The sequence below is a fragment of the Neofelis nebulosa genome, chromosome 11, assembly GCF_028018385.1.
Source record: "Neofelis nebulosa isolate mNeoNeb1 chromosome 11, mNeoNeb1.pri, whole genome shotgun sequence".
NCBI classification, from domain to species: domain Eukaryota; kingdom Metazoa; phylum Chordata; class Mammalia; order Carnivora; family Felidae; genus Neofelis; species Neofelis nebulosa.
The window spans coordinates 25,301,396-25,326,996 of NC_080792.1; the positions used below are offsets into that span (position 1 = coordinate 25,301,396).

At 48.4% G+C, this 25,601-nt stretch overlaps 1 long non-coding RNA gene across 1 annotated transcript; it reads left to right on the forward strand.

The window, feature by feature from the left end:
• The first annotated feature begins 3,775 nt into the window (after positions 1-3,775).
• On the forward strand, positions 3,776-8,559 carry LOC131490089 (uncharacterized). The gene is made up of 3 exons (XR_009250938.1): positions 3,776-3,936; positions 5,178-5,377; positions 7,400-8,559. It is a non-coding gene; the product is annotated as an uncharacterized LOC131490089 (long non-coding RNA).
• The last annotated feature ends 17,042 nt before the right edge of the window (positions 8,560-25,601 follow it).

Sequence of the window (25,601 nt, forward strand, 5' to 3'; positions counted from 1 at the left end):
GGGTCTGGCTTGTGCCATCGGGTGAGCAACTGACTGGTTAAAGAAACGCAACCTTATTTCCCTTGGTGGTCATGCCCACAGCCTTGGTGTCTGGGACTTGCTTCTTGCTTCTTCCTGGGTCTCCCCTGGCTCAGGGTTTGAGGAGAAAGAAAAGGGAAAAGTAAATCTCCAGGGAAGAAAAAAGCAAACCCAGACTTACCCAGGCGAAACCCAGGCCACCGGCCACCTAGCCTAGATACAGTCCACATGTCCTCCTAGCTTTTCTAAGATGGTCCCAAGGTGCCCAGACTTGCAGGGGAACTGTTTCTGTTGTGTGAGTGTGAGGACCAAGCTTCCAGGAGCTCCCTAGAGCCTAGGAGAAGTGCCCACAAAGCACAGGGCTTCCAGAAAGTGTGCCTTCCTTTACCTTGGCAAATATCCACATTGCCTTCACCCAGGGAGGTGGAAGGCAAATCCACCCATCCTGTTTATAGAAAAGGTGTGGGGAGAGTGAAAAGACACCTCCTACAGAAGACATGAAAAGACACTTCTCCAAAGAAGACATCCAGATGGCTAATAGACACATGAAAGAGATGCTTAACATCATTCATCATCAGGGAAATACAAATCAAAACCACAATGAGATACCACCTTCCACCTGTCAGAATGCCTAACATTAACGACTCAGGCAACAACAGATGTTGGTGAGGATGCAGAGAAAGAGGATCTCTTTGGCATTGTTGGTGGGGATGCAAGCTGGTGCAGCCACTCTGGAAAACAGTATGGAGGTTCCTCAAAAACTAAAAATAGAACTACCCTACGACCCGGAAATTGCACTAGTAGGTATTTATCCATGAGATACAGGTGTGCTGTTTTGAAGGGACACATGCACCCCCATGTTTATAGCAGCACTATCGACAACAGCCAAAGTATGGAAAGAGCCCAAATGTCCATCGGTGGATGAATAGATGAAGAAGAAGTGGTAGGTAGATAGATAGATAGATTTATATAGAGAGATAGATAGATATAGATATAGATATAGATATAGATATAGATATAGATATATAATGGAATATTACTCGGCCATCAAAAAGAATGAAATCTTGCCATTTGCAACAATGTAGATGGAACTAGAGAGTATTATGCTAAGTGAAACAGACATTCTCCCTGATCCATGCTGCCCGGCCATGGCTGAGACAGTCGTGTTTCTCAAACTGCCAAAACCCCATTGTTACATTTCTACCTGCACTGTCTACAGAAAGCAGAGGAAATGTTACCAGGGCCTGGGGTGAGGGGCGGATGGAGGGTTATTATTCAAAGGTGTACAATTTCTGTTTGGGGATAATGACAAAGTTCTGGAAATTGATGGTAGGGATAGTTGCACAGTATTGCAAATGTACTTAATGCCACTAGATTATACACTTAAAAATGGCTAAAAAGGTAAATTTTATGTTATGTATAAATATGTGGCATATGTTTTACCGAAATAAAAAGATTAAAATTTAAAACCATACCATAAAACTGACCCATGGCCCAAAGGTGATCTGAAAGACGCAGAGCAGTAGATCCAGAGAGTCGGCACCTGTTGGGTGGGGGCATTGCCACTGTGAGACATATGGACTAGTGACTCATGGCAGGAGTGGCCTGGGGCCTTTATCCAACCCAGTAGGGGATCAAATAGTGGCCAAAGAAATATTTGGATTGAATTGTCTCACAGTCCAGTAGGCTGAGGAGATGAAATCAACATTAAACTGTGTTATTAGTCATGGTTCTCCAGAGAAACAGAACCAGTAGGATGTATATGAGAGAGAGAGAGAGAAGATTTATTGTAAGAATTGGCTCACATAATTATGGAGGCCAAGAAGTCCCAGGATCTGCTGTCAGTAAGCCAGAGAACCAGCAAAGCTGATGGTGTAATGCAGCTCAAGGCTAAAGGCCTGAGGATCGAGGTAGATGGTCTAAGTCCCAGGCTGAGTCCGAAGGCCTGAGAAGCAGGAACACTGGTGTCTGAGGGCAGGAAAAGATGGACATCTCAGTTCAGGCAGAGTGAATTTCCCTCCCCTGATCTTTTCGTTCTTTTCAAGCCCTCAGTACATTGGGTGATTCCTACCCAATGTTGGTGAGAGTCTCCATTTTCCTCAGCCTACCGATTGAAATGCAACCCTCGTCTGGAGGCATCCTCACAGGCACACTCAGAAATAATGTTTTACCAGCTCTCTGGTCATCCTTTAGCCCAGTCAAGTTGACCCATAAAATGAACTGAAACAAGCTGTTTTAGAAATTAAGAACTATGCCATTGCTTGCAGACCAAAGTTGGTGAACTGGGTCTTCCCAGTTATGAGAGATCTAGAGGTGGTTACTATGGGTGAGGTGGGGTTCAAGCGCACCTTGAGAACAACGGGAAGGGCTTGGGGCAACAAAGAGAGGGACTGGAGAACAGAAAGAGCAAACACGTGACAGCCCAGGTGAGCAGGGAGTGGGTGGCAGGGACGGTGAAGAAATGGCCTTGGCGGAAAGAGTGTCCAAATTAGGGAGCAGGAAGGAAGCCACTTTGAATGTCTCTCTTCCTCAGTATCAAAACACATCTGTCACTGAACGCCTCCATGTCCCAGCTTCTGGGCCGTGTGCTGCCGAGTGCAGAGAGAAGTGAATTGCAAGACCTGTGCCTTCTTGAGCTTCGAACTTAGATGATGTATGTACATGGAGTTACACGCTCAAGGCAGAGTGCCAAATTAGTGACATGGGTCATCGAGCCATACTTACTTATCAACCCGGTCCTATTCAGCTTCTTCGTACCATGCTATACTCTAGGGATATGGAGACAGATAATACAAAGCGCCATCCTGGAGAAATGCAGATAAATCACTCCCAGTTGAGGGAGATCTTCCAGAACTGGACCTGCATGGGCCAGTAGACTTTGATGAGTATCTAAGGAGGAAGTAGGTATTCCACACCTATGGTGCAATGGATACAGGGACAATGGCTTGTGAAATGTCCCAGAGGAGGTGGAGGTGAGGTGAGCAGAGTGGGTCAGTCTGAGAATATCTGAGGTGAGAGCAAAGAGACAGATAGCTGGAAGGTTGGAAGGACAGGAGAGGTTGGAAGCTGACGATAAAGTGTTCTGGATGGCGTTCCAAAGACCTCTGGGCTTCAGACTCTGAGCGCCTGGTGCTACCGAGGACCCCTGATGTGGGGTGGGGTCCTGAACGTGTGTGATGCGCAAAACCTCCTTCTGCTTTCAGAGTGAGTGGCCAATGGACCCAAGTGGGGCTCGGTGTTTTCATGTGAGGAACGTGGCCCAGTAAAGATGATTTGTGGTGCCGACCTCTGAGTAACTCCTCTCCCGGGCTCCTGCCAGCTGTGGGCAGTCACCAGAGCCTGGAGGGGCCCACATGTTCTTGAACAGCTCTGGATTTCCCTGTTTCTTCCAGTCAGACTGGAAGAGACAACAGAGTGTCCCTGTCACATCAACCTCTGTTCCACATTGCTAGCTGAAAGGGGAGGATAAGGAATCCCCGAGGCCCACAGCAGAACCTAAGCTCACTTCCTGAGTCCCAGGAATGCTTAGATGGAGTCAGGGCCAGCCAGGCCTCGCTGACCACAAACTTAGCTATAGGATACACAGAATGTTTCTTCAGGTGCCTGAGGCAGGTCTGTGTGCGGGCACGCACGGGGCTCCTGGGTCCAGGGTGTTGGATAACCCACATCTGATGTCCCAGCCCAACAAGCAGCCAAGGGATTGTGACAGGCTTTACCTCTGAGGGTGCTGACAAACAAGTCTCCTTGTGAGGTCATTGTCCCCAGGAGCCTTGATGTCATGAACACATTGTACCATATGCTCCCTCTTCTCACGGACAGTACAACTGAAACCAAACACCCAAGCAGTGTAGATTTTAAGCGACGAGGCTACGTTTTCACCAACACCCAGGTTCCCAGTGGATGTGTGTTGATTAAAAGGTAAAGCGGTCACAAAAAGACCAACCCACGGCGCTGTAGTGAGTTGGAACTTGTCTGTCCCTTTTCCTCAGGATGGTGGGCATGGCGGTGGAGGCAGTGGGATTGACGGGGAAAGAGAGGGGGGTAGAGATTTGCTGCATCAGAATCTCCGGGGAGTTGGAAACCAGGCACGAATATTTCCTAAAGTACCCCAGGTGAGGTCAAAGACTGAGAAACCAGTGTCCCCCAAGAGAGAGCCTTGCCCCAAGTGGAATCACGTGCCGGGAATAAACCAGCCCACCACGTCTGGAGAATCCCCCGCCAGATCTCCATGGTCACCCAGATCCTTGCCTCAACCTATGGGCCACATTACAGGCGGGGCTCGAACACCCCTGCTGCCGCTGATGGCTGTTCCCCTAGGAATTTCATCCAGTTCCAGTTCAGAAGAACACAGGATCACCACCTTCCAGACCCCACCATCGCCCACACTGCACATTCAGAGACCCTTCCCCCTATCCTGGAAGAAGTACAAAGAGTTTGGGATTGATTGATTGATTGATTGATTGATTTTTTGTCCCCACAAGCAAGCGCGGGTCCAGATATGGGCAAAATACGAGCAAACTTGGTGTGTGACTTCTGGACGCTGGGATGAACAGTCAGGCCAGACTGCTGCCCTGCCAGGGTACCAAGCAAGCACTTAGATTCTTTAAATGCAAATTTCCCCTGGGGCAGCCCTGGCTTCCTCCTACAGGGACAGCAGCCACCCTGGGAGGAGAGATGAGATTTAAATTGGTAATAAAGCACTGTACCAAATTGGACTTTGACCTTGTTCAGAATTCCACTGGCCCACGTTCCCTGACCTGCCACCCACCCCCTTTCTGCCCAATTGTTCCCTTGAGTAGCTGTCTAAGGCAGTCGGGCAGGCTGTCACCGGCTTCTGCTTCTCTGGCTGCCTTCCACCTGGCGGGCTTGGAAAGGCTTGGAAATCAAACAGCTCTGCCTTTCCAGCCTTTCTTGCTACCTCTGAGCCTGGAATGAGGCACGAGTGGTCTGGCTGAGGCCTCCGGCCCCGGCTGGGCCTGCTTGTGGGGCATGGGAAGAAGCGAGGACAGCCCCAGCAGGCGACTGTCACACATTCTTGGTTACCAGAGCGATTCCCAGACAAGGCCTGGAATGGCCCGAGTGGGCCCATTCACCTGCTACGTCCATGGAAGCAGCATAGAACCCTCATTTAGTTTTTTCTGCTCCCTCCACTGCCCCAGAACACCTTCCGCTTGCTGCAAAACACCAACTTTCTTCTGCCTTGTGTCCTTCGCCCGGAAGGTCTCCCACATTCTCTTCCATGTGTCTAAATTCTGCTCTTCCTTCCACGGCCTGGGAAACCACTTCTCACCACAGAGCCTACACCGCCCTGCAGTCCTGGAGCCCTTCTCTGACCTCCTCAATTCAAGATTCGAATCAAGTATGTGAGGCACCTAGTCACATGCTGATTTGCCTTGTTGTCTAACTGTTTTAAGCCTCATTGTCCCAGTACGATGGTAAGTTCCCCGGGAGCGTGTATTACCTGGAATTGGACCTGGTAGTTCTCCTGAGAAGGAGTAAATCAAAGGACAAATGAATGAGGAAATGGATTGCTTTGGTCAGAGCAATGTTTTCTTTAGACACCCAGAATTCTTCCCAACAAAAGAGCTGTTCTTTCCATTGTCTAAGCCACCGGTGGAAACAGTTGCCAATGCCTCATATAGCACAGGAAGCCAGGCGTGTTTCACCGGGAGTCAGTTACCCAGAATAGCTGGACCTCCTTCAGCGTGCAGGGCACTAGTGAGTACTGGGAGCCTATTTCCTGCCCTCCTTGATCTAATCAGGGTGATAGAATGCGCTCACATGAAGATGTGGCTTCCGGTTGTGCCCATGTATATAAGGTCTTGGAGAGGGACTCAGGCTAGACTGTCCTAATCAGAGAGCATGTAGAGGATATAGAAAGTAGGGCTGTTGAGTGGAGGCAGAGAGGAGGCAAAGTCTAAGGCGGGGGGGGGGGGGGGGGGGGTGTTGCGGCCCAGGGAAGAGCACTCCCTCCTCCGTCTTAAAAAAAATAAACTTAAATAAACAAAGGAAAAGAGCCCAAATACACACGTGTGTGTGCAGGGAAACTTCCTTTCCCATTCTAGCCGGAGACACAGACATCAAGAAAGCAATCAATTAACTAATAATTCTGTAATTATTAATTAGTTAAACAAGTTATTAAATATTTTTATGATTTTTAATGAATGATTGAATCATAATTGTTATTAAACAATTAAATAATAATTGTTCATGGTTAGTCACTAACCATGATTACCTGGGGGGAGGAAGGGGTTGTGTGAGAATGTCTTTTATTATGAGGAGGGTGGGTTAAACACCTAGAACACCTGATAACTACATATTCTTGAGAGCACACACCCACACATATTGTAGTGTTGAGGCCAAGAAACAGTGGAAAAGCACAGTCAGAGAGGGAACAGAAAGGGGGCTGATATGGAAGTACACGTTCCATCTCCAATCAGTCTACACTGAGTTAAGACTATGGTTCCCATACCGGGCCCTGCGGCAGAATCGCCTGGCAAGGTCAGTGAACATGCAGGTTCTTGGCCCCACTGCTGTCCTGCCAAGTCAAACCCACATGGGGTGGGGAAATTTGGGTGTGTGTGTGTGTGTGTGTGTGTGTGTGTTCAATGAGGTCCCCTGGGATTCTAATGCCACATGCCTCAACCCTGAGTTTGGAATTGTTTGATTGGTGAGCAAATTCCACGCAAATTGGTGATGCTCTCACTCAAGGCCACAGGCAGCCCTCCAAGGACAGACCCTGAACCCAGACCGTGGAATGGGCAGGCCAGGTCGACTCCCAGGGAAGCACTGCACAGCCTGAGCATGTGCTCACCTTAGGTTGGTTAGGTTTCCATTACTCTCCAGAACCTCTTTTCTAGCACTTCGTGGTTTTCTTTGACAAAATCAACTATAGCTGAACGACTTTAAACTGCACAGGTGCACATATTGGTGGTGGGTCTTTTTCAGTAAATACGGCATAGTGCTACAAATGTATTTTCTCTTTCTCACGGTTTTCTTAACATTTTCTTTCCCCTAGCTTACTTTATCGTGAGAATATAGTATATGATATATTTAATGTATAAAATATGGGTGAATCTACTGTGCATGCTATTGGTAAGGCTTCTGATCAACAGTAGGCTATTACCAGTTAAGTTTTGGGGGAGTCAAAAGTTAGGTATGAAGTTTGACTGAGCTATGGGTCAGTGCCCCTAACCCCTCTGTTGTTCAAGGGTCAGCTATATTACAAATATTTGATGATAGAAACTTGAATGTTGACTTCCTTCCTGTTTAACATATTTGTCAACCAATCTTACCTATCAGAGGTAAGTGGAAACTTATCAGCCCCTGGCTCATTCAAGACAAGCCTGGGGTCACTAAACCATTATCTTATTTACTTTAGAGTTTCTGTTTGCCTGATCTGTTTTACCTTCCACTGCAAAGTGATCTGGAAAGTCTGGATTATACCACTACCCCTGAGAGAAACGGTTTGGGCAGATGAGACAGTGCCTCTGTTTCTTTGGGCTTTGTTTGCTCCTAAGGTAAGTATAAGGTCACAGAAGAAAGAACACTCCTTCCACGTTGATGGTGCCGAACCCTTGTAATTTACCGGTGATGTCTTACTCACTCATGAACTATCCTGGGTCTGAGTCACACACAGTGGGGCCGTTAAGAGGAGGGGAAAAAAAAAAAATTCTTGAAATAAATGAGTTACCTTCTGGCCAGTGAGGCAAGACAATAGAAGCACTCACTCTCCCCACACAATGGGTACTGATAGCTGGTGGGGATTGGTGGAAAAGGTTGTGAATTTGGGGAATATGGGAACAACGCCTAAGGCTGTCCCGAGGGTGTGTAGTCGAATAGGACACTGTACTGGATCCCCAAAGGGCTACATGCAAGTGGAAAGAGGGAACTAGAAAAATATCTGCCCACAAAGCAAGGAAGATAGCTTGTCTCAATCCTTGTCACTGGGTCCAAGGAAAATCATCTCCCCTGGGAAATGAAGGAAGGAGGCAGGGAAGAAAGAGACAAGAACACTGACACCTATCGAGTGTCGTTTATGTGACATCTGTTATATGATAGGCACTCACATCTTATTAGCATAGTCAGTCCCACAAATTGTCACCTTCTTAATGGAAGAGGAAACTGAGACACAAAGGCCATGACCTACAACATGAGCTTGCAGATCTTATGATCACTGGTGTTGTGGAAGACGCTTTGCTGGGACACCAGCTACCACTGTCAACCACTGCCCGGGAATGGGTTATCCACATGCACTCCCAGAACAACACCTTCTTTCCATTCATTTGGGATACATGTTTTGCTCTCAGTGGGAGGGTCTTGGCATACCAGCCTCCAAGACCAGGAACAAACATCTAGGCCAGTGGGGAACTTCATAGAAAAGCAAGATAACCAGTCTGTGATGGTTAATTTTAGGTATTAACTTGGTTGGCCCACAGTACCCAGATATTTGGCCAAACGTTAGTTGTTTCTGTGAACGTATTTTTTTAGATGAGATTAACATTTTAATCAGTAGACACCAGTAAAGCAGATTATCCTCTTAATGTGGGTGGGCTTCATCCAATGAGTTGAAGAACTTGATAGAAAACAAAGACTAACAACCTCCCCCAGGAAGAAGGGATTGTGTCAGCAGATTGCCTTTGGACTTGAACTGCAACTCCTCCTCTGGGCCTTCGGCCTGCAGCCTAGCCTGTGGATTTTGTGCTTGCCGATCTCCACAATGACATAAGCCAATTCCTTAAAATAATCTATATGTATACACATCCTGTTGGGTAATACGCAGTCCAAGAGACAAGGGCATCCACACCACACTGTAGACCCATGCCAGCAAGGAGACCTTTGGCCCTTGCAGTGAGGCCGGCTGTCACAGTAACAAACTCAACACCGACTTAGCCATGGTTTCCGTGTTGCTGCTATCAGGGGCGCAGAGATGTACGGGGGGCAGAATGTCTGTCCTCCAGTGGCTTGCTAACTCGTCACAAAGTTCAAGAGTTGCAGCGCTGAAAGGGACCCCGGTGAAACTCATCTAGTTCAACCTGCTTAGTGGACGGAAAACCTGAAGGGAGAAGTCGGGATTAGAGCCTAAGGGGAGCTTAGATGAGAATGAGATGTGAGAGATGCTCACGTGAGAGTGAGCATGAGCGATTACATGTGCATATGACACCCGCACTGAAGGTGGTGGGAAGAGAGTTAGCCGAAGGAGGGGAAGCTTTGTGGGATCTCTTTTCTTTTTTTTTATTTTCAAAAAAAAATTTTTTTAACGTTTATTTATTTTTGAGACAGAGAGAGACAGACCATGAACGGGGGAGGGTCAGAGAGAGAGGGAGACACAGAATCTGAAACAGGCTCCAGGCTCCGAGCGGTCAGCCCAGAGCCCGACGCGGGGCTCGAACTCCCGAACTGCGAGATCATGACCTGAGCCGAGGTCGGCCGCTCAACCGACTGAGCCACCCAGGCGCCCCTGTGGGATCTCTTTTCAACAGCGCTGATCCCATCCCCGAGGGCTCCACCCCCATGACCTCATCACTTCCTGAAGTCCCCAGCTCCTAACACTGCCACTTTGGAGATAAGGCCTCAACATAGGAATCTGGGGGAGACACAAACATTCAGACCAGAGCCATACACACAACACGCATCACACTGTGTTGGCACCTCCCTCATAGCGGTTGTCACAATCCGATGAGGGTCATAATGACATGTGACTGTATTTAACACCCTTTCTTGTAGATTCCTGATGAGGAAGCATCCTATGTCGTTGATTCTTACATGACTGTTCAAAATTGCTCTTGGTGTGAAACCGATCATTTTTTTTTTTTTAACTAAATTCCACAGTCCTGATGCTAATGTTTGGGTTCAGCCACCACTCAGAGATAGCCCCCCAGAAAGCCACCACCCCCTCCTCTGGCACTGACTTGCTTCCCATAAGAGGTGGGTTTTTTTTTAAGTTTGATTATTTACTTATTTTGAGAAAGAGAGCACAAGCGAGAGGGAGAGAGAGAGCAGAAGGGAGAGAGAGAGAATTCCAAGCAGGCTCTGCACTGCCAGCGTGGAGATCATGACCTGAGCTGAAGTCAGACATTTAACGACTGAGCCCCCCAGGCGCCCTTCCCATGAGAGGGTTTCAATGAGATGCTGCCGAAGGGATCATAAGCGACACCTGCCCGTTATCCAGATCTTCAGCCCTTCTCAACCCAGCTGCCTCTCAACCACAAGAGAATTTCTGGGACTGACATTCCAAGCGCACAGTTGTCATTGTCCTGTGCGTGATTCCTGGTCTTCTCGCGTATTCATTCAACACCGGGGTGTGCGACAGAGAGGTGGGCTGGGCTCCAGTCGTGTCGTCACTGGGGGGAGCAGCAAAAGGCCTGCCTGGCCATGAAGGTTATCATTGTCCCAGAGATGAAGGCCAGGCTTTCATCCTTTCCAGCAATGCCCTTCTCGGGGAGCTCAGAGTGCAGCCCTGGGGAGGCTCGGTTTGCTCATGGCAGGAACCAGGAAAACATTTCTGGCTCTAAAGCCCCCACTGGCTCTCCCTTGTGGGGCAAAATGGGCAAGAGATTCAAGACAACAGGTTGTGCTGCCAGTTAGACGGCCCTGGATGGGGTGGAGCGAGCCTCATGCCACATGCAGCCCACACATCCTGCGGGCCCGTGTGGTCTGATCTAGCAGATACCTGGAGGAGGCAGAGCCAGCCGGATCCTAATCAGAAGAACCATCTCTTTCCTCAGGATTGCACGTGGCAGCTTCTAAGGCTCCTTCCTATTTTCATCTCATCGGGTCCTCAAAACTAGCCTGGGAGGGGCAAGGATAATTATTCTTATCCCCACTTTACAGATGAGAAAACTGAGGCCCAGGTAGTGACGTATCCATGGATCTCGAGGGGCAGCACTACTCAGTCTTCTGACTCCAAGTTCATTGCCTCCCCTTTTCAGGGTGTAGTGAAAAACAGACTCCACAGAGGCTGGAATTACTTCACCCTCTCAAGGCAACTTGACGACAAGGCATCAGAAAGGGTCTCCTCAACTTCAAGCTGTAAAGACCACTTCTTAGAGCAAACCCCGCCTGACCAAGTCACAAAACACGCTCTGGCTACCTGATCAGAACCAGAAGGTGACCAAGGCTGCTTTGGGGTGTCCCCACTCTGTGGGGCAGTGGGTGGAGCTGATCCGGGAGTACATCCCACTGTGGGAGAAGGACCCAGGGCACAAAAGTTCCCACCGTTCAAACAGCTAACTTGAACTTCCTCCTTCGGGATGAGGTTGAAATGGCAGATTTCAACGTATATAAGTACAGAAATGCGAAAAACCGCTTCGCTTTTGCACTTTACAATTGATTTAGTCAATCAGCAAGGATTTGCAGGGCAACCCCTGTTTGCCCAGCCCGATGCGAGGCGCGGGGAGAGCCACAAGCACAGCAGAAACACAGGCTCCGTGCAAAGTTAAGGACAGCAGAGCCCTGGGAGGCATCCTCCTATCTGCTTTTCCTGCCTCAAACCTCAAGGTCAAAGAGAAGAAAGAACAAAGCTCTCTCAGAATCTCCGCTCTATCCACTCAGACTCAAAACCAGGCCTTCATGGGCTAGCATCGTCAAGGGCAGAGGGACGTTCCTTGCGTGCTTTCGCTGTAGCTGAGGGAGAAGACTGTGCCAAGATGTTCCATCCCCACAGGCTGGGTCTGCTCTGGCCCTGGCTTACCTGGAGAGGTTGATTATGGCACTGGGTAGAACCGGAAGCTGTCCAGGCCAGAGCAGATCCAATGAGAAGGCCCTAGAAAGAATGGTCCCAGGGAGTCCTGAGACCACCTCATGGACCCTTGGGTTTCTTCCAGGGCAGGTCTGACCTCCTCTGATCCAAACTACTGTTTCCCATTGGATCCCACGTGTATCACTTTGCCCGAACTTGCCGTCACTAAGAACTTGCCTTGACCGTCAGGGTATCTCATGGCTGCTGTCATCCTGACTCCTCAGCTGGATGGGAAGTGACATGAGGGAGGTTGGCAGCTGCTCTCCCAAAGCCATAATCTCCCATCTCTCAGCCTGTCACCCTTCTTTCCTCCCAAATGCTTACCATCCTTCCGGGTTCTTCCTACCAAAACCCAATCTCCAGAAAGCATCTCAAACTGAATCAGAGGCATCAGGAGCTGAAATGACTTGCTGACTTCCCCAGGTGAGGAGGCTGAGGTTACTACGTCGTTCTGTGTCCCTACCCCTGCAGGCCACACTTAGAACAGGACAACTGCAGGCACCAGTGAGGAGTGGGACACTGAGTGGTCAGAGCCTTTCCTCCACAGCACCCATTTATGAAATCAACGCTAGGACCCTGCTTCCCATGAAGACTTTTCATGACCCAGGAAGGACAAGACTTAGCACATCCTTGACACCACAAACCCCAGTTCCGGGAACAAAGGAGTGAGCCACTCTGGGTCTATGCAGCCGACATGGGCGTGCTTGAGCTTGCACTGGCCTCAGTAGGTGATCAGAGCAACCTCAGAGGTTTTGCTCTTTTGTCATTTTTCGCGGTCACGCTAGAGTCACTAGCTGCCTTGAGGCTCCAACCCCCAGACACGCACAGCCCTTCAGCCTCTAAAATACTTACTGATTGACTGAATTCATCGTAAACTGCAAAAGCGAAGCGGGCAGCGTCTGGAAGCAGGAGCCTCCATCCGATATCTCGCTCCCACAAGCTGGTTCAGGACGCATTTATGGAGCACCTATGTTGTTCCAGGCACTGGCAGGGGCGCTGGGAAACCCACACCACACGCTTCCTCCTGGTCTGATGGGAACACACATAGGCAACCAACAACCTCAGTTCCTCTCGGGGTGAGGGGAGGCTGAGAGAAGGGTGGGGAGGCAGATGTCCATCTGCACAGATCATTTCGGTAAAATGTGGAAAGTGAAAGGAAAGAGAGATGTACAAAATCTGTCTTAAAAGGGAAGTCTTGGGGCTCCTGGGTGGCTCCATTGGTTAAGCATCTGACTCTCGGTTTCGACTCAGGTGGTGATCTCACAGTTCGTGAGTTCAAGCCGCACGTCAGGCTCCAGGCTGAGAGCGCTGAGCCTGCTCGCGGTTTTCTCTCCCTTCTCTCTCTGCCCCTCCTCTGCTCATGTGCTCTCTCTCTCTCTTTCAAAATAAATGTTAAAGAGAGAGAGAAGTCTTCCCCGGACCTGTTTCCCTTTTGCTTTGTTTTATTATCTCCTACCCTTCACAAAAATGTTTTTGCAAATATTATGCACACTCATTTCCCACTCCGCTGAAAGTGCTCTAAAATGACTAGGAACCTCGGGACGGATGAGCTGCAGTCTCCCCCTTCATTCCGTAAGCCCCTGTGATGTCTGGCTTCTTGGACACTCCCTCCTCCCATCTGGGTCCCCCTCACCCCTCTCTCCTAGCTGGCCGGCTGCTGGCTCCTTGGAGATTGTGTTCTTGACTCTCTCCTTTGCACAAGGCTCATGCTCCCCAGGGCCATTTTACCCACACCCGGCTTCAACTTCTCCCTGGTGACTTAAAACGACCAAGTGTCTCGGCGGCCCAGATGCCGTGCCAGGCACCCTCCACATATTCCCTGATGCAGTCCTCCTGCAGCCTGGCAAAGTAGGACTTTGATTCCTTTTCCGCCAAAGTGGAAAGCAACGCACAGACGGCTTGTAGATCGCGTCTTCCTCCGGTTTACGCAACTAGTAAGAGGCAAAGCCAGGATGCAAACTCAGCCAGCCTCCTTGCCTTTCTTCTCGAAGATGGTGACACCACCTCTGATGTCAGATCTCTCCATCCCCTTCCCTCTCCTTCACTCCAGGCCCCTCCCATGGGGCAGGTCCTCCCTCGGGCACCGCAGACGTTCTGTGTCCGGGACAGAACTTGTCCTCATCCCTGTCCTGATTCCCATGGCAACATCACAGACACATGACCCTGGGCTGTGTCACCCCAGACGCCCCCCTCCCTCACTGTCTGCTTCCTCTCCCCACTCCCCCTGCCTGGGTCTCATTCCTCAGCACTTTGATATCTTCCTGGTCCCCCCACTTCCAGGGCGCCCTCCGAGTCCATCCTCCGCACTATGGCCCTCGCTTTCTGAAACACAAACCCTTTGCTGGTTGCCCAGTGCTCTCAACCTCCAAACAATTTAGCTTGGAACATCAAATCTTCCAGGACTCAGCCACTCACCTCTCCATTTTGTCTCCTGTCCCTCTCACAGTGGGCCCACAGTCCAGCCACCTCAGCTGCCTATGGTCCTAGGAAAGCCCAAACTCTGTCCCGCCGTGGACTTCATAGATGCCTTTCCCTGTCTGGGACACCTATGTGATAAAATGCTACTCATTCTTTTTTTTTTTTTTTTTTTTTTTTTTTTTTTAACATTTATGTATTATTGAGAGACAGAGCGTGAACAGGGGAGGGGCAGAGAGAGAAGGAGACACAGAATCGGAAGTAGGCTCCAGGCTCTGAGCTGTCAGCACAGAGCCCAAGGCGGGGCTCGAACTCACAAACCGCAAGATCATGACCTGAGCCGAAGTCAGACACTTAACTGACTGAGCCACCCAGGCGCCCCATACTCATTCTTAATAATGTTCCAATGTCACCGCCTCCAGGAAGCCTTCCCCCACACCTCCTCCCCACCCCACACCACCACACCTTCCCAGGCACATTTCCAGACCCCTTCCTCAATGTCCCCAGAGCATCCGATGCATTTCTCTGCTCACCACTGGTATGTCACTGTTCACTCAACTGTGTGCCCCTATCCCAGGCTGCATCCCCCTCCTTCCGGATGGTGGTGCCTTATTGATCTTGGCACAGTGCTGGGCAAAGAGTTTCTTTAATAAACATTGATTGGTTGATTGGCTGATTAGTGAGTTAAGTGTAAACCAAGGTCCCCTATAAAGGAACTGCAGCCCAGATGGGGAGGAAGGCCAATCTGGGTGAAGTGAAGGCCAATCTGGGCAAAGTCCTACTTTGCCAGGCTGCAGGATGGACACACTCATGCCAAGAACAAGCAGGTTGTCCTGACCACAAAGGACAGGGACCTCGAGTGGCTGGAGGGGCAGCAGTCTTCCTGGATGAGAAAGGGGTTAATCAGTGCACAAGCCTGGGCCGTGGATCCACCTACACCTGGTTTATTTTCCAGCAGCAGCAACGTTTGAGCAAGGGTTGGCACCAAGAGGCACCCGGGGTCCCTTCCACACAATTAACATGTCTCTGGGGGAGGCCTGAATCCCACAGTCTGGAATGTAGACAAAGCGTTTCTGTTCCAGCTATGCTAATTGCTGCCGCTCTCCCACAGAGGATGGGGCTGTGAGAGATTCCAGGAGGCGGCCCAGCAGATGGGGAATTCCTCGGCTCACTTCTCCCGGCCGGCCGCACCCAGGGAGGGGGCCCTCCCAGCCGAGCAGGCTGAAAGCTGGACGCAGAGCCACATTCATAAGCCCCCTACACTTTCACTGAGGAAGTGCGGTTTGAAGACCCGGCAGTCTCCTATCCGGGAACCCCAAAGCTTAAAATTCCACTTTAGAATTAGTGCTTTCTCCTGGAAGCCACTTTTTAAATGCAGATGACCCTGGAAGAAGTTAACACATTAAGTCCCTAGCACCTCAGTGTTTATGGGGGGGGGGGGGGTACAGCTCTCCCAAGGGGCCTGGAGGCCTGGGAAGGCAGGTGCCCTGCATTGTAGCAGGAATGAAGAGAAGACACGAGGCCCTGGGTCACAGACCCCGTCCTGCCACAAATGCACCCCCAGCCCCTACCGTTATTGCCCAGCAACCCCCTTCGGAACCGGCCCTTCTTTCTGCCACCACCCGGGGCTGAGGACCTCATGAATCCTTGGGAGCACCCACCATCCCTCTCCTACACCCCCTTTTCAAAGCCTTCCTTTCCTCAGAATCAGCCTTCTCCCAAGGCCACAGGCCGTCTCGGGTTTACAGCCCTCAGCTACTCTACTGAGGTGTTAGTCCATGTTGGGGAAGCATTTATGGGGGGGTGAGAGCATTTGATACATATCTAGCAATGGTTCTCAAACTCCAGTGTGCGGAGAGCTTGTTAGAACAGATCACTGTGGGGGGGGCCCTGGGGGGCCCGGTCAGTAAAGTGCCCAACTCTTGATTTCAGCTCAGGTCATGATCTCACGGTTTGCGAGATGGACCCCCACATCAAGCCCTGCACTGGCAGCGTGGAGCCAACTTGAAATTCTCTCTCTCTCTCTCTCTCTCTCTCTCTCTCTCTCACACACACACACACACACACACACAAAACAGATCATTGGGTCCCATCCCCGGTGGGTGGAGCAAATCTGAGGTGGAACCTGAGAATTTTGCATCTCTAACAAGTTCCCAGGTGATGCTAATGCCTGTCCAGGCACCCCAGTTTGAGAACCATGGCTCTATAGCCTTGAGACTCAAATGGTGGTCGATGGACCAGTATCCCAGGCATCATCTGAGAGCTGCTTAGAAACGCAGAACCAAAAGCTGCATTTTAATAAGGTCCCAGGTGACTTGTATGCACATTAAATTTTGAGAGGCCTCCTCCAAAGCAGGGTTTCTCAAAGTGTGGTCCAGACCACCTACAGCAGTAACACCAGGGGAGCTTATTAATAATAAAGACTCCCAGGCCCCACTCCAGGCCTCCTGAACCAGAATCTCTGTGGGCAGATTTCAGAAAAGGGCATTTAACAACCCTCGCGGTGATCCTCTGGACCCTAATATTTAGGAACAACATGGTCTCTACTTTGCCCATTAGAATATCCTGTGGAGTCTGTCCAGGCTGCACCCAGAATATTCAAATCAGGCTCTTTTGGTAGGGGGGTGGGGGGAACCAGGCATCGGCATTTTTAAAGTTCCCCAAGTCATTCCCAATGTGCATTTGAAGTTGAGAACTTCTGGTCAACCACGTCATCGTCTCAAGGGCAAATGTTGGAGCACATACCCTAGGTTATCTGACACCAGAAGTTCTCAAACCTGCCTGCAAATCAGAATCTCCTGGGAGGCTTTCAAGTTTGGTTTTTTTTTTTTTAAGATACTATTCACAAAACTTAGAATCCATCATTGTGACCATTTTAAAGTGGAAAATTCAGTGGCTTTTAGCATAGTTGCAACGTCCCACCACTATCACCACTATCTAATTCTAAAATATTGTTATGGGGCACCTGGCTGCTCAGCCCATTAAGCATCCGACTTTTGATTTTGGCTCAGGTTATGATCTCATGGTTCATGAGATTGAGCCCCAAGTTGGGCTCAGAACTGGGTGTGGAACCTGCTTAGGATTCTCTCTTCCTTTTCCTCTGTCCCTCCCCCACTCATGCTTGCTCTCAATAAATAAATAAATAAATAAATAAATAAAATATTACTATCATCCTGAAAGGAAAGCCCATAACTCTCATTTCCACCCTCCCCCATTCCCTGGCAACCATTAATCCACAAATATGGATTTGCATATTCTGGAGATTTCATATAAATGGAGCCATACAATATGTGGCCTTTGGCTTCTTTCACTTAGCACAATGTTTTTGAAGTTCATCCACACATATAACAGCACTTCGTTCCTTTTTATGGCTGGGCAATATTCCATTGTATGGCTATACCACATTTGATGTATCTGGTCATCAGTTGATGAACATTTGGGTTGTTTCCACTTTCCAGCAATAATGAATAATGCTACTATGAACATTCACGTACAAGTTTGTGTGGGAATATACGTTTTCTGTTCTCTGGGTCCTATTCCTAGGAATGAAATTGCTGTGTCATGCAACAACTCTGTTTTTAACTTGTTGAGAAATTGCCAAGCTGTTTTCCAAAGCAGCGACACCATTTTACATTCTCTCCAGCAGCGTTTAAGGGTTCTGATTTCGCCTCATCTTCGCCAACACTTATCTTTTGTTCTTTATTTTTTTAATGTGTTCTGAATGTTTATTGAATTTTGAGAGAGAGAGAGGCAGACCGCAAGGGGGGGAGGGGCAGAGAGCGAAGGAGAGAGAGAATCGGAAGCAGGATCCAGGCTCCGAGCTGTCAGCACAGAGCCTGACATGGGGTTCGAACCCATGAAGTGTGGGATCATGACCTGAGCCGAAGTTGGACGCCCAACCGACCGAGCCACCCGGGGGGCCCCTCTTTATTTTTTATTATAGCTATCCTATTAGATGTGAAGTACTAGCTCATTGTGGCTTTGATTTGCCTTTCCCTAATGACTAATGAGTTTGCACATCTCTTCATGCACTTACTGGCCATTTGTATACCTTCTTTGAAAAAACGTCTGGCCCAATCTTTTGCCCACGTTTTAGTTGGGTATCAGTCTTTTTGTTGTTGAGTTTTAAGGGCCCAGAAGGCTTTTAAAATCTTCCAGACATAGGCCCCCAAACAGTTCAATGAAATCGGAACCTGGAGGGCACCTGGGCATCGGTATTTTTTCAATTCCCCTAATCTGCATCCAGGGTGGAAAAGCACTGGATGACACCACATGGCCAAGTGGAAACAAAAGCACCGTGTAAGAGTTTATGCCCTCCTCCACTCACCTCCAGAGCCATGTCTGCTCATCACCCAGCACTAAGTGCCTTCTTCGTGCCAAGCACGGCGCTAAGATGGGGAGAGGCACAGTCCAAGACGAAGTGGATAAGACATGGCTGCTGCGGTGTGAGAATTCTCAGGGCAACAGAGAGGCTGAGTCCCAAGCAAACAATTATAGTCCAATGTTTTAAGTGCTGTGATGGAGGGATGTAGAGTGCATCAAAGGGGCTTCAAGAAAGAGCAACTCAGCTCCTTCCTGACTGCATTAGCATTGCTGATTGTGGATCGGTGGTCATGCAGGCCCTCTACTCAAAGGTAGTCCCCGTGAGCTGTGTTAGCACCCCATGGCTGCTTGTTAGAAATGCAGAATCTCGGGCCCCATGCCAGCCCCACTGAATTACAGTCAAGTTTAACAAGATACCCAGGGGGTTCCTATGTACATTAAAGTATGGGATGCGTTGATCTATTTAACTAGGTCAGTTAAGAAGCATTCAGAAAGTCCACCCACCTAAAACAAAATAAAACAAAGCAAAAAGATTCTACCGCAATGAGGTATGGGGTCATTAAATTGTTCCTTAAGATAATTGACTTGCTCTTTGCAAATGCAACATGTTAAATAACAGTCAAATATGTCTCAGCATGAATTTGCTTCTCAGAATGGTTTAGCCTGAGCCATTGTCTTTCTGCGGCCTCTGCCAGCCATATTGCTAAGGCCCAGGAGTTGAGACCAGACTGGAACAACACTGGTTCTTGGGCTCCAGGCACAGTTGAACTGAAGGACGGAAGTGACAGGGAAAATGAAAGGTGACCGCACAATTTTTTTCCAAACCCATCCCTACGGACACTTTGACACCAGATTTACAGAGGCAAAAGGCTTGCCCCAGCCTAACACAAGAAATTAGTGTAGCGGGAGATGGTTTAAGACTTGATTGAAATGACACAGTTGACTGTGTTCGACCGACCAGATTACATCTGAACTTGATCTTGGGACAGGTGAGATTCCAGCCTCTCCTGGTTGCGGGCTTCCCAGAAGTCAAATAATCCATATCCCAGTCCCATAACTAGTTGCATCTTACTCCCAGGTGCCCTCATACGTGAAAGTTTCCATGTCTTCCAGAGGTGACTTGGTGCACTGTTTTGGGAATTTTGCTGCTAGAAAAAACCTTCATGGTTCTTTTAAATGCCACCTGCTACAATGGGAGACTACATCTTTCAGAGCCATGCAGTTTCCTTATCCATTCCAGGTTTCCACGCTGAGTGCCGGACAAGAGACACCCACTCTCAACCCCTCCGTCTAAAAGCACCCAGGCCCCCAATGAGACCCCAGATACAGTGCTCTCTGAGGGATAAGAGGCATACAAATATACCCCCATAGTGTTGGTTCAATGAAAGCCTTAATACAAAATCTCTTTGGGCCACCATCCAAAGCCCTTCCTGGATCCACATCCTGAGACATAAACTTTTTTCTCTCCCTCCTCACTAACTGGGTGTTAACAAAGAAGTAGGAATTCCAGTATCTATTTAGTCATTTATTGAATGCCTCCCGGCTTTAGCCCCTAGTTATCCAGTACAGGAAACTTCTGTCACCGCTTGTGCTGACACTCGGGTCTGGTCCCAGGACTACACCAAGAGGCGCAAACACAGTTGAGGCTTCCCATCTGCAGCACCTCAAATCTTAGTAGAGGTCTCTCCTTATTCCATTTCAACCATTTTATTGAGATATAATTAACATATCGTACAATTCACCTATTTGGAACGTACTATTCAAAGGCTGCTAGTATATCCACAGAGTTGTACAACCATCATCACAGCCAATTTTAAGACTTTTCCATCACCTCTAAAAGAAACCCCATACCGTTTAGCAGCCACACTCCATCCTCTCTGCTCTAAGTCCCTCAGCCCAAGGCAACCATTAATCAACTACATCTGTAGACTTGCCTATAGTCTGTATGGTTTCTTTTCCACATAGATGAAATCATACAATACGTTGTCTTTGGGAACTGGCTTCCTGATCTTAGCATATCTTAGCATGTGTCAGAACTTTATTCCTTTTTGTGGCTGAGTGATATTTCATTGTATGGACATACCACATTTTGTTTAATCATTCTTAAGTTGATGGACATTTTAATTGGTTCTCCTTTTTGGCTATTATGAATAATAATGCTATGAACATTCATGTACCCAAAAAAAAGTACCTTTTGCTTTCTGAAAAGACCAGAAGGAAAAAAACAAGGATCTTGTTGGTCACCCCAATATTTTGGGCAGAAAGAAACCAGTACAGGAGGAAAGGCAACAGACTACATCTCCTTGGACCATTTACTGGCATCAGAAACCTCAGGTTAGGTGCCCCTGAGCCGTGAGCTCTTGACTAAGCTATTTGCTTTATCTGTGCTTTTTTTTTCCTTCTTTAATTAAGTACTTCCTACCTTTCCTAAGGGAATCAGAAGACTATGCATTAAATCATTATCGGAGTACTTACTTGTTATGCATGAGAGACTTATTCCAGAACAAAAGAAGGGAAAATTGACATCATCATGAATAACCTAGTATCAATCAGTCAGATGTTACATCCATTGCCAAATGTTCTAAACCTTCGTGCCTGTCCTTGTCGTGGCCAGACCCACTCTACCAGGATCTTGCCCGGGGCCCTCATGACACTCCCGGATGGTGTTAGCCAATACACGATCATGGAATTTGGGCAAACTCACCAGTCATCACGGGGAAGTTATGCACACAGCTGCAGGGCAGGGTGATCCATGGCCTGGAACATCCTCTAGGAAACGAAAACTTTCCAAGTGCCCCCTGAGTATTCTCCCAGAGTCTTTCATTCATAGAATAATCTGCACATCTTTACAGCTCAGGTTAATCTTGTGAATACCGGGTGATAGCCCTTCCTGGCTTTGCACAGATTAGGACAGGCTTCTTGGCACCTCTAGACTGGCTTAAGCCCTAGCCCTATAACATGTGTCTTTTATATTCATTTTCTTCTAAAAATTGTCAGGATTCTGATGAGCACATTATGTAGCAGGTGTAGGCTTTCCTTGCGTCTTCCTTCCTGGCCAGCCACTTCTGGTTATCTTTGCCCATTTCTGTACCTCTCTTTTATTCCCACTTCTCATACATAATTATTTGTGTACAAGCTTTTAGATTTATCTTTTCCTAAGTGTTGAAATTGGATTGGGCAAAGTAAAGATTTGCCACACTGTGGACTGAATTCTTGGTAGACTACAATCTCCTTGATAAAAATAGGTCTAAATTACACGAAATCACCGTTTTTAGCAATATTCCGTTTGATTCATTTTTGACCGGAATGCCACGGACTTCAACCCCAGCAAAGTCTATCGACAATTACAGGGAGTAAATAAAAAGGAGAGAATAGGTTATTTATCACCATGTGCACATCCTGGGGCAGGCTTCCCAGAAAACGGTCTTTCTATAAGCCCAACTTTCTTCAGATTAATGTGGCTAGATGGGGCCATATTGTTTGGGGCTGTTGACATTCTGAAGGGAAGCAGGGGACGTAGTCTTGAGAGAAAGCCACCCAAGCGGGTGACAATTACCTGAAATGATCACCAGGTCCCCTCCCCTCCTGCTCTCCCACTAGGGACGACAGTGTCCGGAACCCTGCTACAAAACAGTGTGGCATGGCCCAGAGGAGGAGGGACACAGTAGAGCCATTTGGCCCCACGGGGGCCCCGCGTTTCCAAGCAGGCTGCCAACCTGGGACAGAGCAGAGAAGGAAGTCATACTGAGCAAAGTCAGAAGACAGAGTACGAGACTTCTTTGAAGTATCCACAGATGTGGTCTGTGGTGTGACCGCACAGGGGACAGTGGCAGTGCCTGAAGAGCCCGTCTTCGGCACCGCGACCACCTTGGCCACCTCTCAGGGTTTAAACTGCTTATGCTTGTAAGGGATGCTCCGATGGGCTTCAGAATGGGGAAGAAGATACCGCTCAATGCGGAGCTCAGGCGAGCACAGTTTCCCCAATGTGCCTTATAAGGTGGAAGGAGGTGGTAACCACGGTATTTTGTCTGCTGAGTGAAGGAGGCCGGACGCTGCCTGCTCCCCCGCACCCCATCAACCCTTCCCCTTCTCGGTCTTAATCTTTCCACTAACTAAATGTTGAAGAAATACTTTAAATAGGGGGTCTGAAGGTACGCAATATAATTCCTTATCCCGCTTGCTTCATACACAGTGTAACTCAGTGTTTAAAAACAACCGATTTGGGGGCACCTGGGCCGCTCAGTCAGTTGAGCATCTGACTTCGGCTCAGGTCATGATCTCATGGCTCGTGAGTTCGAGCCCCACGTGCTGACAGCTCAGAGCCTGGAGTCGGCTTCGGATTCTGTGTCCCTCTCTTGCTGTGCCCCTCCCTCGCTCGTGCTCTGTCCCTCTTTCACTCAAGAATAAATAAAGCATTTAAAAAAAACAAACAAACAAAAAAACCGATTTGGTGTCAATGAGACCTGGGCTCGAAATTTAATTCCAACCTCCACTTATTGCCCTGATATTTGACGATTCAGTCTCTCCAGATCTCAAGGTCCACATTTGAAATAAAGGATGGGAAAATCCATTTCATAGCAGTGCAGTGAAGATTAAATGGAATGGAACTGAAAAGGGCCTAGTTCCACACTGGGTCCTCTACTACTTCCAGACCTTTCCATGCCTGCCTTACTGAGCCATAGCTGGAGCCCTTCTCCTCTTCCTGTAGCTGCTCCTTCCCTTGGGTAGCATCCCCTCCCACCACACTAGGTGGTTCTGCTGGTAAAACATCTCCAGGCCATTCTTCAGGAATGTGTGATTCCGGTATCCCACAGCGAACCAGTTGGGCAAGTTTGGAAATCTTGGTGACATCTCATCTCTCACTCACCTGGAGCACTGTAGAGACTATTTCCTCACTGTCCATTTTCTTATGAGAAAATCGTAGAATGGGTGTTCCCTCACAGAAAGCAGGTGGCCCCACCTCGCAATAAGTGAACATCCAGATTTATACAGAGGACAGACTCCCTCTTCGGAAAGGTAAAGTCTTCTAGTGCTTTTAAGGGAAGGAAATAACACAGGCTTTAATATCTGTGGACCCAAGTTAAATCCAAGTTCATCCACTGACTGAGAGGCCCTGTACCAGCCGCTGACCTCTGGGGACTTCAGTTTGCCCCTCTGCTAAGAGGAGGCATTGTTATGGGCATAACAAAACCTACAGCAGAGATGGTTGTAAGGGTCACATAAGGAAACATAGGTGAGAGGACTTATTAGTCATTATATAATTAAATTTACAAAAACGTAAGTCTGTTGTATAAGGAAAACTCACTTACGTGAGCCAGCCCAAGGTTGTTTTTAAAGACCCCATTCTAACTCTTCAAACATGTGGGGGGATTCCATGAGGCACACATATTATTGCGACAGAATAGGACAAGATTTAGGTCAAGGTGAATGTTGCCTGAATAGCAAAGACCACTTAGGAAATCCATTCGTTAGGATACTGGTTGCCCACCTGTCACCTCGGATAGCTCTGGTTTTCATTCGCATCAGCAGCAGGTGAATAAAAACAAGTTTGAGTATCACAGTCGTATAGTAGTTTTTGGTGCCATTTCCTCCGACTTCCCATCTCACACGCCTGCCCCTTTTGAAAGGGAGTTGAGGAAAGTTACGAAGTGAGTCTTCACCTTCCACAAGTGCTCCCCGAACGCCCCAGCTCTGTGATACCCTGTTCCCCGCGAGCAAGCCTCTCTTCAGCTTCACTTGGCCTTGACTCAAAGCCTCCCTCTTTCCCTGTCTCTCCCACTGCATCATCCCTGTCCCTGCCAGATGCTTCCTCCTCCTCCTCCCCAAATCAGGGCAGCTTCAAAGGGTGCCATGTGAAAGAGAAAGCATGCCTGGGTGATGTAAGTGACTTTGGCCATAAGCAGTCATAACAGACCAGTGATAATTGGCTTCCTATTTGGCCCAGTCTCATCTCTGAGCCTCAGGGGCTGACCTTATTTTCTCTGTCTACACTCCTCAAAGCTCGGAACTAATTGGAAGCTGGTTAGGAAATAATCTGGCCTCAGCTGAATTCCCAGGAGACAGTTGTCTGCGTGAGGTGGAGATCTGCATGCAAAACTTTTGCTGGGGACTGCTCTCGGGGATCACACCTGGGGTGGGGAGGGGATGGGGGGGCGGGGAGTTCAAGGGCAGCAGGAGGGGCTGGTCCCACCAGGAGATCTGCGGAGGGGGGGGGGGTTGCTAATCACCAGTCAATGGCCAAGTACTGCCCCCCAGGGGAGGAACTGTGCCTTCGAGCTCCTTGGTTGGCTGAGGCCAATTCCTGGAGAGAGGCTCATCTAAGAGCCCTCAACTGCCAACACTCCCAGCAGCCTGGGAAGGAGAGTGGCAGTTCCCCCTACACCATGCAAAGTGGCATCTCGACATTTTTGGCCAAATTTTAAATTTTAAAAATAAAAATGCCACTGTAAGTAAGTGATTGCATATTGCTTAACATGGTTCTACTCAAAAGTAGTTTTTTTGTGCATTCAGAAAGAGTAAGCCAAGCCCCCTGAAGAAATAATGCCGTCTGTCATCGATAGTCAAGCTATAAAACACTGAATTCATTCTAAAAAGTGTTCCGTGTGGAGGTGGAAGGGGGTTACATGGGTGACAGACATAAAAGAGGATACTTTTCTGGATGAGCACTGGGTGTCATATGTAAGAGATGAATCACCGGGTTCTACTCTTGAAGCCAAGACTACACTGTATGTTAAGTAACTTGAATTTAAATAAATTTTTTGAAAAGACGTTGAGGTGCCTGGGTGGTTCAGTCAGTTAAGCGTCCTTCAGCTCAGATCATGATCTCACGATTCGTGAATTCGAGCCCCACTTGGGGCTCTGTGCTGACAGCTCAGAGCCTGGAGCCTGCTTCACATTCTGGGTCTGCCTCCCTCTGCCCCTCCCCTGCTCACGCTCTGTCTCACTCTTTCTCTCAAAAATAAACCATTAAAAATTGTTTTATACAAAGAAAAAAGACATCAATTCTCAAACAGACCTCTAGATTCAATGCAATCTTACTAAAATCTCAGCCGGCTTTTTGTAGAAATTGGCAGCTGATTCTAAAATGTATATAAAAATGCATATG